Consider the following 11,498-nt stretch of genomic DNA (forward strand, 5'->3'; position numbering starts at 1 on the left):
ACTTCTTGAATGTCTAATATGTGCCAGGAATGATGCAGATTGACTCCTACAGGAGACTTCCTATTAGATGAATGCTCAGGCAGTTTGAGAATCAGAGTCAGCATTCAAGTTGTAGGCTCAGGATTAATGTAGGAGTACATGGAGAATAAGGGATAAAGTGTAAATGATAAAGACCCAGCTTCCTAAACCTTCTTTTGGGGCAGTGCCACTGGAAAATGAACTCTAGATCAACTGGTAGGAAAATAATTTTCAAGAGTTTCGAAAGCAGGATCAGGGTCCTTTGTTTCCCGCCTTGTGGTTGTTATTTCTTCATGCATGGGTGCCTTGGTTAGTGACATGGTAACGACTTTATATGAGGAGGTAAAGAGAAGGCCTTTGGCCTTGGAGGAATTACTATTGACCCATGCTTGAGTGAGAAAAAAGGAAGGCCAAGCAAAGTCAGTGACAAAAGAGGATTCTTCAATAAGTGTTGTGTGGAGGATTATGTCTCCCTTTCTGTTCCTGTACTCCCCCATTCTCTTTCTGTACTTTTCCAGAAATCTCTCTCTCTCTTTATGTTTATCATTTTATTTCTCTTGCTCCCCCTACCCTAACTACCCTTGTTCATTTAATACCCTTCATAGACTGAGTTGCCCATCAAGAAAAAGGGAGTAAGCTTAAAAAAAACAAAAAATTGGGGGTGCCTGGGTGGCTCAGTTGGTTAAGCGACTGCCTTCGGCTCAGGTCATGATCCTGGAGTCCCGGGATCGAGTCCCACATCGGGCTCCCTGCTCAGCAGGGAGTCTGCTTCTCCCTCTGACCCTCCCCCCTCTCGTGTTCTCTCTCTCATTCTCTCTCTCTCGCTCTCAAATAAATAAATAAAATCTTTAAAAAAAAAAAAATTTACCAGGGACAATCAGTTTTCCTAACGAAAGCATGTTTACTGATAGTAATATGAACACACATGCATATACACATGTATAACATTGAAAGGGCTTTAAATAGGACTTTAAGATAGAGGCCAGATAGCAACTCTTTGCTCCAATTAAATTGGTTCACCAGTTTTCCTTCAAATATGCACCTTCTGTCTTAATGCCTGTGTTCACTTTGATCCTTTATTCTACACTGCCCTCCCACATACTTAACTCCATTGATAAAATGCCTCGCTGTCCTCAGAAACCCAGCTCAGAGATCAGTAAATATTTATCGAAAGGATTTGTTGAATGAATAACAATGATCTCCTCTGAGTTGATCTCTCATTTCCCTCCTCTACATACTTAAAGATTTCACAGTCTGCAGAGAAACCTCATGGAGGAAAGTAAAGAAGAATGGTTCCTGAATGTGATACTGATAGGGCCAGAACATCTGTCACTCATTAATCACACAAGTGGTTTCACCTGGCTTGCTTGGCTGTGTCATCCTTCCCCCATTAAGGATGGCTGCTCATTCTATTCCCCAATCACTATGAGCCCAGAAGGAACATCTGCCAATTAGAAAAGACGCTGGATGATCATGCAAGTTGTACGCATTTGGGAACAATCTTCAGAGTTTGGTGACAGATGAGGTTGAGAAGAGGGAGGGAATTGAAGAGCCACAATTACTGGGATGAGATCCCAGGGAATATAGAAAGGAGTACTAAATCTGGGAATATTTTGGATTGTGGGAGGGAGGACAAAAGATATCCCTTCTTTCTATAAGGGTTTCTTGGTAATACCTTTGGGTATATACAGCTGGATTAATGGAATGGATGAGATCAGCTCTATATCTCTGATGATGAATTTAGTTTTTGTCTTTGTCCTCTTTTGCTTTCAGTCTTATTTAGACAGGAAGCCCACTGAACCAAGACAGGTATCGTCTGCCCACCGTACAGAGCTAAGTGCACTGTCACTGCTATATAAATTGCCTTCTTCTTCAGGATAATAACAATGTAGATCATTCCTCTCTTCTGGGATGGCAGATCTCATGTTCATTTATAACATTTTGGACATCCAATTCAGTTTGCATCTTCATATTTAAACACCTTTGCATTTGTAATAATAATAATAATAAAAACTTAAGATGGCTGGTATATTTTACATTTGAGACATGGAGCTCAAAAATCCCAGTAAATTTTTTTCCTCCCGTCTCTTTGCTATGTGGTCTATGTATTATCTGGATGGTTTGCTGGATGATCATTTCTTACTTTAACTAATTGGTGGGATTTATTCTCTGCTTTAGAAGGGAGTCTTCTTATTCCCCAAGTTAAATTCTCAAATTCATTGTTTTCTGTGTCATATGCTTATGTGTGCACATTAACATGAACACTAGAGAAGTTTCTTAAGTTTAGAAAGTGTTCCATATGCCTTCAAAACTCCTATAGCACCTCCAAATGATCTGATCATTTGAATTAGGTTGAAAATTACCACAAGGAAGAGAGTTTTCTTAAATCTCTGTAAGAATATTCTGTGTAGAATAATTGCTCTGTAATATTTTTCTTTACCTGTGTAGTGGTTATCACTTTTCTGAACTGCCACAGAAATTATAAATCATCAAACATTCTTAGTATATCTCTGTGCATTTATGAAGTCAATTGGTTTGTAAGGAGAAGGCCTATGAAAGATGATTTGATATCAATTAGGCCAAAGCAAACTCTCACATTATTTCACTGAATTGAAATCATGATTTCAGTCAAACATGGTGTTGTATATAAATTTCCCGAAGTCCCTAGCTGGAAAATAAGTCCAGAACTATTCTCTTTAAAACATCAGACTTACACGGGAACCAGTTTGGAGGTATTTAAACATCACCAAGCAATCAGTTTTGAGAAGGGGGGGAAAAAAGTCCATTATTCTGAATTATTAATTGATTCTGAAATATCAATATATGTATGAAATTGATAAGACAAATAATTTTTTTTCATTCCTTTTTTTGGTAAGTAGTATGCTTAAAATGTTCATATATGTTTACTATAAATGAAGTCACTGAAATAGGTTCAGGTATTCTAAAATAATTCAGCAGTTTGTTTCTATATCTAATGCTAATAAACAGCATAGATCTGGAGAATTAAAGTAAAAGCATCTTTTCTCACCCTCATCCGAAAAGATGGAGATGATGTGAGGCAAATCAAAGACACTATTATATGTATCAGAACAGAGATAAGATGTGCAGTGTTTTGCCTATAAAATAGGAATCTGGCTTTGGTTTCATAATTTTTCAGTCCAAGCTCTGCGAGGTGAAATACAAGAACGAATTCTCAGTTTATGTTCCATAGTGTATGTTCAACTTCCATTGCAACTCAGTTGCTCACTAGAAAAGACACAATTGATGACTCGGGCTGTCTCTATATTGCAGTGAAGTTACAGCTTTATAAAGTGACAACTGTCATTTTCGATTCTCACCAGGGAGAGTAAAAATAAATTAATCTTTGTCAATTTCAATGTTTCCCCTTGTTTTATTGTTATTATAAACCATTCGGTGGAAAGGGAAAACTACAGTGTCACCACAGGTTCATCAAACTTGGAGCTAAAGGTTAAATGAATTTCTCAGACTGAGCTCATTCAGAGGGAGAAGGCACACGTATCTCCATATAACACAGAGATTAATCTGCATTTACTGGACACCTAGCTTTATCTGGCAGCTAAGTGTTTGTGATTAGAATATTGAAAGTCATATATCTATTTATTGAGAACACCAGGAGGGAGAGAGGCACAAACAGCAGAGCAAAGAAACATGTTAAAGGCTTTATAACTTTCCATGTAGGGTTATTTCTGAGGAATATTAATTAGTGAAAATTATCATCTCTACTGTCTTACCATGATGCCTAGAATGTTTATGATTTGGAAAGATGTATTGATAGAATTCCACCCCTGGAAGAGATCTGAAAGATCATTTCCTTTAGTTTCCTCTTTCTTCACCGAGGGAAAACTAAGTTACCTGCCCGAGTTCATGGATCTGGCTCCAGGCAGAATTTGAAATGGAGTATATCTCTTGGTTCCCAGGCCAGCATTCTTTTTCTTGTACCTAATAGAGATTTCTACTTTTGACTCTAGAAGTGTTAAGACCTCAGGTGCCCACTTAAAAAGGAGCACTTTGCATTGTTATTCTTTAAAATTTTTTAATGTAAAATAAGTTTGCAGATGTTTTCAATTATGGCAACTGACTAACAAATAGATTCCTGAGGGATCAAGAAGTAGAACAGACATCTGGATAATAAAAATTCTAGAAGGAAGGAGGGGATACTTACTTTTGCTTCCATTCTAGATGTAAGGTGAACAAACTGATTAGTGAAATCCTATTTTCAATATGGCACACATCTCTGGTGTGTTAATTTGTATGCATGTGTGTATTTTCTGACCAATACAGAAGAATAAAGCACTATGCTTAATTCTTTTATTTATATACATATTACAGAAATCTATTTAGCCTTTAATGTTTCTTCGAGGACAGGTTTCTTAATTGTTGCATTATACTAATTCCAACTAACTAGATGTGAAAAAATCAGGCTGCTGGTTTGGGATAGACCTATATACAACTGTCTAAGTTTCAATTCTTTAATCTGTCCTGTTGGGTTATTCTTCAAGGTCCTTTTCTTCCATCCCAATTAGGATATTTCTGGATGAAAAGTACATTAATTTACCTTTTCCCAGTCTGATCAGAGTCTCCAAAGACCATGTAGGGAATGCTTGGGTGGAATAGGTAGCAAAGTAAGTAAGAGACACAACCTTGGATGCAAAGGACTCAAGTAAAAATGAACAAATACTACCTGGCATGAAGCAGTGATTCTAGCTTCATTCAGTGCAAACTGTGGATGTGCATCAGGCAGGAAAATCAGAAGGAAGATTTCTAGAAGAGCCCAACCCTGGCTACTTTAGGGTCCTTTGCAGAGTTAATCTCAAAATCTCTACCTTCTTTGCTCAAACTACTCACATAGTACCTCTGCTCTGTGTGCAGAAAGAAAAGGTTAACCCAACCTTGTACACTGCAGAATTGTACACTCATATTAAATAAAGTGGAAGTTCCTTTTAAAGCTGAACTTTGGTTCTGGAGAATCCCCACGAGGAAATCCACATGTCGCCTCCTGTCCAAGATCCCAGGGGCAGCTTTCTGTTGCAGAGCCCACACTCATCAACGCCTTATTCTTTCCCAAAGGTCCAAAGACTGAATTCATTTCCTGTTTCTGCTGCTTACTAGCCAGGGAACATGCATAGATACTTTAAAACAGAATCGCTCTGAAGATGAAATGTGCTTAGCACAAAAGAGCCTGATGAGGGGCAAAAGGCAGATTCTTGTAGTGGTGTTATTTCTCCACTCTGCATAGCTGCTACCATTCGTTCACTGCATACGTGCTCCTTGCTACCCATTCCAGCTGGAAAGGATAATGCTCTCTTCTTACCTCTCTTCTTTTTTGCTGTCCCAAGAATATGTCAAGGGGCCCTTTTCATGCAAATCTATGTATAGCAACTCTTTAAGGAGAAAGTATCTTGGGAGACAGAAATTATCAACAAATCTGGAGAGAGCAATTTAAAAAGTTCTCAAGACTATTATTATCAGATATATTACTTTCTGACATTTAAAAAAAAGTATGGCATTTCATGCCTAACTACCATTACTCTTTTGTGATAACAAAGTCATTCTGAATATGACTAAGCTTTTAAATTGTTGAGCATAATACAGAGAGGAGATTTAGTTGCGGTGGGGCGAGATATTTCTTGAAATATACGGAATCGATTCTATTGATCCTCTTCTTCATCATCATCGAGGTCTCCTCAAGCATTTGTAGACTAGCGGCAATCAAGTGCTCTTTAAGCTCAACAGAGTGATTCTACTTCAATACAACTCCAAACCACTAACCCCACTTCAGAGTATTTCCCCTGCTTGATAGGAGAACATGCTCCTTCAGCTTTGTGGCCTCCTTTCCCCACTTCAGACAAAAGAGCCTGGCCATTTTTCCAGGAGCCAACAGCCATGACTGGAGAAAGAAATAGCTGTTGGGGGGGGGGGGGGGGTTGGTACAGGCAACATGCTGACTCTACAACCTGAAGCAGGCCGGGAGCTGTAACTTACAACAGAGGTGGCAGGGAAAACATGGAAGTCAGGCTCTAGCCCCCCAGCCTCTCTTTCTTGAACCAGTTAGTGTTCAGGTACAGTTCTAGGCTCTGAGACACTGGCCAGGTGCAAGGGGGAGCCTAGGTAGGATTTTTGAGGGGGTGATGGGCAGGGGGGCTTCCTGATGGCCCTGGCATTGCCCTGAGCGGATGACTGCAGGCTCTACTCATCCGCAGCTTCCCTCTTTCCTTCCAAAGAATCCAAACCACCTTCTTACTTCTTCAAGAGTGCAGGACGAAGTGAATGTTAGCACCTCATGTGCCTTTGTAACCTGCCTTTCATGAGGTTTTCCTCTCACTCAGCAGAGCTCTGTGACTGATTTGCCTTTATTTCTTGGCAGCAATCAGCATGTTTCCCTGCAGCTCAGCAGAGGTGCAAAACTGCTGCCTCCTGACTTTTGAGGTGGAGACCAGACTTCCATGGAGGTCCTAGGGTGAGCTCTGCATTCTGTGGGTCCCTGGGAAGATGACAGAAGCCCGAGATGACACCAACGATACGGCTGGAGGTGTTAGCAAGGAGCCGAGACTTCATGGCCCAGGGAGTCAATACCACACGTTTGAAGTTTTCAGCCTCTGCAGATGTTGCTATTACAGTAATGAGAGACTAGTATGTTGTGGTAAAGAAAAACAGCAGAAGATCCAAAGTTTTGTTGAAGTGCATTCTCCTACATTTGGCTAAGTAGGAATAGGAAGAACATTCTTAAATGTTTGAGTTAATATATCTGCAATTATTGACCTTAACTTTATAGCATGCCAGGCAAGAAAAGGAGGTATTACAAAAATTTTAGAGAAAAAAAAAACAAGTTATCTAAATGCAGTCTCAAATTCTAAAAACAACACCCATCGTATTTGAAATTCTACTTTTAGTTTTGTGTTTCGTTGACTAATAGCAGCGTGTTTCCTAATCCATGCTCTCCCTGTGCCCTCAGAATAAGTGTTCCATAAGGACAAGGGCAATGCCTGCTTGTTCACTTCATGTGACCCGGAACTGAACGTATGAGACAGCAACCAGAAAAGACGAGGGCATTAGGCTGAGACCGGGCGGGGGCAGGCGGGCAATGCAGCAATCTCAGGCCCATGGAGTTGCCTTGTGAGGAACTGTCTGCCTTGTTTGCTTGTTTCCAAACCAAAAAGAAGCCAACCTAATTTACTGCTTCTTAGGGAGAGCAGCCTGGAGCATGGAAGGGGCTCAGTAAAATCATATTTATTGAATGAACAGATATAGGAGTAAAAATGGCACTTTTTACAGATGGCAGATTAAACAATCCCCAGACTAAGCCCTCTCTCTCCCAGTCAACGAAGGGGGTGGTCCTCAGCAACATTATGAGTTCCTTGACTTGGGGGAAATTATCGTCCCGATTCCTGTTTCTGATGCCCCTCTGCCTAATTGCTGTGAGACTTCTTTCAGGTATTTAACAGCTTTACCTGTTTCTTCTCATCTATTATCAAAGTCTGTTCACTTAACAGAGCTCTAAGATCAGTCTCAGACACCTACTGGGAATGGAAGTCACTTTGTTTCTTTTCACGTCGTTATTTCTCTGCGCGTTCCCATCTCCCCACAGCTGGGTCTCAAATATTACTGGCCTGTAAGCGCTATACTTAGGCAGGTCAGAGCAATCCTGTCAGAGTCAGGTAATATATTAAAACTGGTAAAAACTGAGAAGATGATGACTGAGCGCTGATTGCTCCTCTGACTTTTCTGCAGTAAAGCATATCCAGATGTCCTAGAGAAAATCACCGATCTCGTACAAACCACTCTACTCCTTAACCCAAGCTACGCCTTCCTTGTTTGCCTCTTAAATTCCTAGTCCTGAGGATGGTGTTTCTGCACAAAACAAAAACAAAAACAAAAACAAAACAAACAATAGCAAAGTTAAGAAAAAAAAATCTCCAAACACTCCAGTCTACTGGTTCCTCAAAAAATATCCAGTTCATTAGAGTAATCCCTCAATTCCAAAACCATCACCTATTTTTGTTTTGTTTTTATTTTTTTTAAAGATTTTTTATTTATTTATTTGAGAGAGAGAGAGAGAGCACATGAGAAGGGGGAGGGTCAGAGGGAGAAGCAGACTCCCTGCTGAGCAGGGAGCCCAATGCAGGACTCGATCCTGGGACTCCAGGATCATGACCTGAGCCGAAGGCAGTCGCTTAACCAACTGAGCCACCCAGGCACCCACCATCATCTATTCTGAATCTCTCCATTTCTCTCATCTCATTCCATACCTATAGGCCAAGCCACCAACCTAGCTTGGATGAATTCTGTGGTAAATCTTCACTGTCTTCTCTGCATTTTCTCTGATTCTCAGTCTGTGAATGGTCTCCAATCAAGAGATCTCTACGTCACTCGTCTCCTACAGAGCCATGCTGGTGCCCTCTATCTCTCCAGCACCGTTAGCCTCCCACTCCCTCAGGCACCATCGCTTTCAACATTTCTTAGAGCGAAACAGCTCTTTCCCATTCTAAGGCCTTTGTATATATTCACCTATAAAACGGGAACCTTAGTTTCCTGTTTCTTTATCTGATACCTTTCTCGTTTCAGATCTATTGCTTTACCTGCCCAAACTTTTCCTGTAACCACATCTACTCCTCCACCTCCTTTATTTATTTTCTGTCACTTTCATCACAGCATTTATCACTAACTGTACTTATTTTACTTTCCTATTATCTGTCTTCCTCAGTGAAATGTACGCTCCATGAAGACAAAACAATGTTTGGTTGTTCAGCATTTATACCAACAACACAAAACATTGTGACCAGCACAGCTGGTGTCCAATAAACATTTGTTGAATGAAGATATGAATGCATAAATGAATAAAATAAAAATCTAGCTTTCTTTGGTGGATATTCATGCAGGTTTCCTTCATTCTGCACTAATCAATCTTTAGTCTCCCAAAACTACATAATTCATTATCATAACCTGATTCTGGAAGAATCCACACACTCCTCTATTAATCCAAGTAAAACATCTTTCTTACTGAATCTAATGGTTTTCAACTCTTTTAACATTGTTTTTCATTTCTGAATACCTATATATTTGGCTTGCAAATGGGTAAAGTACCCTTTTTCCTATACATAATTAGTTAAGGGGACTTAGAGTCCCCTCTTTCTCTCAGGTGACACATTACTTAAAATTACACTCACAGAGAAAGGACACAGAAAGGAGGGGAAAAGGACAATGAATTGTCTTTCCAATATTTTTTGGAACACTAGAACACTAGACTTTTTGTTTGTTTCATAAAAGATGCAACCAATATTATAACCTTTCACCCAAAAGGAAAAGAAATGCTGTATACTGTATTTGGCCAAATCACAACTTGTCTGGCTTTCCAGTGCCATTAACGAAGCAGACATAGATAGGGCCGTTCACTCCCATTGTGAAATAAAAAAAGTGAAGAAAAAAAGAATGAAAGTAAGTCTTGTCTTCCTTTTTGCCATTCAGCCACTATAGCCCCTTCTTGCATTTTTGCTTCCGCTAAGTCCTCATTTTATAATTTGATTCCATGGGCTCTTGCTCTCAGAGAGCACTGGGGTAAATTGCCATGACCTTGGCATCAGGAAGAGCTGAGTTAGAACACTGGTTGTGCCACTTTCCAGTTGAGTGGTTTCAGACAGTTTTGTCATTTATAAAATGCTCTTATCAATACCTATCTTCTTGGACTGTCATGGCAATTAAATGAGATACTGAATGAGCAGAAGAGCATAGAGCTGTAAATGTGGTAAACATCAATTAATGTTTACCTATTTTTATTGGTAAACACATTTCAGTGTGGGATCCAACCACCATAAGAGCCTTTAATTGCCAAAATAACAGATGGCAAACCTTGGGGTATCAGGTACCATCATGGAATGTCTCTGGGGTAATGGATGAGATTCTTTATGTGGTTCTTTTTTTCTCTAACCCTTTCAAGACTTTCTTAGCTTTTTTCTCAATGCCTTTTCTCTATACATGTCTTCAACCTAACTTCATGCAAGCGATTAGGCCCAAAGCAGAGTTTGTTTTGCTCAATGGGTAATTCATAGATAAAATGTAGTTAATGGGCTACATTTTTACTTAAGAAGTCACATGTTGGGTACATGGATGAACTAGAGTTGACTGCCAGTCACAGATTGTATTTGTCTCATTCATTCATTGGAAATTCTTGCTGGGATGATAGAGATTCTTTGTCCAAAAACAGGAGGCCATGTATACAAATGTTTTTGGATGAGGGCCCCAATTTTTGCTCTTGGCTTCCTGTATTCCTTTGGGCAGGGTTAGAATAAGGAAGAGAGTGTAGGAAGAGCCATGCTGCCATTCATTTACAGTATTTAATTGAATGCACTGTCTTTGTACTTTATCTGTTATTCCTGGCCCCTAGGGACACTGGGCAGTATGAGGTTCTAAGTCACAATTCCATTCACTAAGTGTGTGCTGGAGCTTGTAATGAGTTTGTCTAAAGCCTTTCACACCTCTGCTTTCCATAAAAGGTTCATTTACCTTTCTGAAACAGAACAGAGCTGTTTTTAGATTTCCCTGATTTCCACAGACAAGACACTCCTGGGAGCCTGCTGTAGAAAGTGTTCACTAAGGCACATTCTTAGCTGACTGGCTGATGGGGGAATAGGGAAAAGCAGCCAGAAAGCCCATGTCCTATATGCTTCGTCCCAGCCTCAGAGTTATTAATTGTACATCACAGCATTCTCTTTCCTCTAAATACATGTCTAACTCCTTTATTAAAACTTCATACTAATTACTTCCATTGCATCCCTCAATGGGTTGATTCCATATGCAATGTATTAATTACTCTCTCTGCAAAGGCTCTAACATAAATTCCTCTGGTGTCTGTCCCTTATTGCTTCTTAAAACCGTGTCCTTTCATTCCTTTATTTGATGATAACTTATTCTAGCTGCTTTTTCTCCTGTTCTACCTTCGTCTTGACACAGCAATCATATTGGTAGGGGATATTTCCAACAAATATTGCCAAAAGTGAGTCCACATCCTTGCATATATCCCTCTATTTCTGCAAACCATAAAATGTGCCAGACATTTTTTGATAGGATACTGCCTCTCTAGGTCTTTGAAGGCTTGTGTATGTGAGTAACTAAGACAGACTCTGGGTTCTGCATAATCCAACACATTGTTTTCACTAGTAATGAAAGAGTGGGAAGTTGAGGCACTAAAGGGGGAAGGGAGCATGAGGACAAAAGGAAGACAGATGAGAAAGGGGAATGCTTTCTGACAAGCAATGTCCCATATGTCTTACTCTTCAAAGGCAAGAGACAGCCATAGAAACTCCTTGGACTGGTCACAGTACATCATACATTCTCTGTTCTTGATGATAACGGGTATCAACATATGCAAACTTGAAAGGGCTCAGCTGCAGCACCAGAGCATCAAACGAACAATCAGCTTCTTGCAATTACTCACTTCTTTTGCTCTTCAGAAGAAATACTTGTTA

The sequence above is a fragment of the Phoca vitulina genome, unplaced genomic scaffold (genome assembly GCF_004348235.1).
Source record: "Phoca vitulina isolate PV1807 unplaced genomic scaffold, GSC_HSeal_1.0 scaffold24, whole genome shotgun sequence".
Lineage (NCBI taxonomy): Eukaryota > Metazoa > Chordata > Mammalia > Carnivora > Phocidae > Phoca > Phoca vitulina.